This window comes from Syngnathus floridae, chromosome 17, assembly GCF_059516105.1.
Source record: "Syngnathus floridae isolate MCC-2025c chromosome 17, RoL_Sflo_1.0, whole genome shotgun sequence".
NCBI classification, from domain to species: Eukaryota; Metazoa; Chordata; class Actinopteri; order Syngnathiformes; family Syngnathidae; genus Syngnathus; species Syngnathus floridae.
Genome location: NC_142429.1, coordinates 3,747,501 through 3,750,000, shown reverse-complemented (window position 1 = coordinate 3,750,000; position 2,500 = coordinate 3,747,501). Strand labels below are relative to the sequence as shown.

The 2,500-nt window shown below is 42.5% G+C and overlaps 1 non-coding gene and 1 pseudogene across 1 annotated transcript; both read right to left on the bottom strand.

Annotated features, from left to right (window-relative positions):
• Positions 1 to 290: 290 nt before the first annotated feature.
• On the bottom strand, positions 291 to 409 carry LOC148383304 (5S ribosomal RNA). The gene has a single exon (XR_015853733.1). It is a non-coding gene; the product is annotated as a 5S ribosomal RNA (ribosomal RNA).
• Positions 410 to 2,030: 1,621 nt separating this feature from the next.
• LOC148383303 (5S ribosomal RNA) lies at positions 2,031 to 2,149 on the bottom strand (annotated as a pseudogene).
• Positions 2,150 to 2,500: the final 351 nt, after the last annotated feature.

Genomic DNA, 2,500 nt, shown 5'->3' with positions numbered 1-2,500 from the left:
ACCCTACAGCAAAGCGCAATGTGCTGTTTTGGGTTCTTTTACAAATAAAGACTGCTGCTTTGAGTTCGCATGGAGCCAGCCTCTTTATTCACTGTACATAGTCTGCTCTCTAGCGGTTAAAGACGTGAACTACAATGCTATGGATGACACCACACAATATAGGTTTGAAACTCGGGTTATAGTTTAAAGGTCAGAGTTAAAACTCGGCTTGCAGTTTCCGAATGCCATACGTGGTAAAAATTGTGTTGTAAAATTTTGCTTTAACAATTGAAGTGGAAGAAGAAGAAACAAGCTTAGAGCACCTGGTATTCCCAGGCGGTCTCCCATCCAAGTACTAACCAGGCCCGACCGTGCTTAGCTTCCGAGATCGGACGAGATCGGGCGTTCTCAGGGTAGTATGGCCGTAAGCCATTGTAGGTCTCGAAATGTTGCAATTTATAGACACAATCGCACCTGAAAACCAAGCCGGCGTATCATGGATACATGGCTTTAATGAAAAGTTACTGACAGCTTTTTATGTGGTAGCACGAATTTGCCATTGCGACCTGCATTTTGCTGTATCAAAGTAAATGTCATGAAAAGTGGAAAAACCCTACAGCAAAGCGCAATGTGCTGTTTTGGGTTCTTTTACAAATAAAGACTGCTGCTTTGAGTTCGCATGGAGCCAGCCTCTTTATTCACTGTACATAGTCTGCTCTCTAGCGGTTAAAGACGTGAACTACAATGCTATGGATGACACCACACAATATAGGTTTGAAACTCGGGTTATAGTTTAAAGGTCAGAGTTAAAACTCGGCTTGCAGTTTCCGAATGCCATACGTGGTAAAAATTGTGTTGTAAAATTTTGCTTTAACAATTGAAGTGGAAGAAGAAGAAATAAGCTTACAGCACCTGGTATTCCCAAGCAGTCTCCCATCCAAGTACTAACCAGGCCCGACCGTGCTTAGCTTCCGAGATCGGGCTTTCTCAGGGTAGTACGGCTGTAGGCCATTGTAAGTCTCGAAATGTTGCAATTTATAGACACAATCGCACCTGAAAACCAAGCCGGCGTATCATGGATACATGGCTTTAATGAAAAGTTACTGACAGCTTTTTATGTGGTAGCACGAATTTGCCATTGCGACCTGCATTTTGCTGTATTAAAGTAAATGTCATGAAAAGTGGAAAAACCCTACAGCAAAGCGCAATGTGCTGTTTTGGGTTCTTTTACAAATAAAGACTGCTGCTTTGAGTTCGCATGGAGCCAGCCTCTTTATTCACTGTACATAGTCTGCTCTCTAGCGGTTAAAGACGTGAACTACAATGCTATGGATGACACCACACAATATAGGTTTGAAACTCGGGTTATAGTTTAAAGGTCAGAGTTAAAACTCGGCTTGCAGTTTCCGAATGCCATACGTGGTAAAAATTGTGTTTTAAAATTTTGCTTTAACAATTGAAGTGGAAGAAGAAGAAACAAGTTACAGCACCTAGTATTCCCAGGGAGTCTCCCATCCAAGTACTAACCAGGCCCAACCGTGCTTAGCTTCCGAGATCAGGCTTTCTCAGGGTAGCACGGCTGTAGGCCATTGTAAGTCTCGAAATGTTGCAATTTATAGACACAATCGCACCTGAAAACCAAGCCGGCGTATCATGGATACATGGCTTTAATGAAAAGTTACTGACAGCTTTTTATGTGGTAGCACGAATTTGCCATTGCGACCTGCATTTTGCTGTATTAAAGTAAATGTCATGAAAAGTGGAAAAACCCTACAGCAAAGCGCAATGTGCTGTTTTGGGTTCTTTTACAAATAAAGACTGCTGCTTTGAGTTCGCATGGAGCCAGCCTCTTTATTCACTGTACATAGTCTGCTCTCTAGCGGTTAAAGACGTGAACTACAATGCTATGGATGACACCACACAATATAGGTTTGAAACTCGGGTTATAGTTTAAAGGTCAGAGTTAAAACTCGGCTTGCAGTTTCCGAATGCCATACGTGGTAAAAATAGTGTTGTAAAATTTTGCTTTAACAATTGAAGTGGAAGAAATAAGCTTACAGGACCTGGTATTCCCAGGTGGTCTCCCATCCAAGTACTAACCAGGCCCGAGCGTGCTTAGCTTCCGAGATCGGACGAGATCAGGCGTTCTCAGGGTAGTATGGCCGTAAGCCATTGTAGGTCTCGAAATGTTGCAATTTATAGACACAATCGCACCTGAAAACCAAGCCGGCGTATCACGGATACATGGCTTTAATGAAAAGTTACTGACAGCTTTTTATGTGGTAGCACGAATTTGCCATTGCGACCTGCATTTTGCTGTATCAAAGTAAATGTCATGAAAAGTGGAAAAACCCTACAGGGAAGCGCAATGTGCTGTTTTGGGTTCTTTTACAAATAAAGACTGCTGCTTTGAGTTCGCATGGAGCCAGCCTCTTTATTCACTGTACATAGTCTGCTCTCTAGCGGTTAAAGACGTGAACTACAATGCTATGGATGACACCACACAATATAGGTTTGAAAC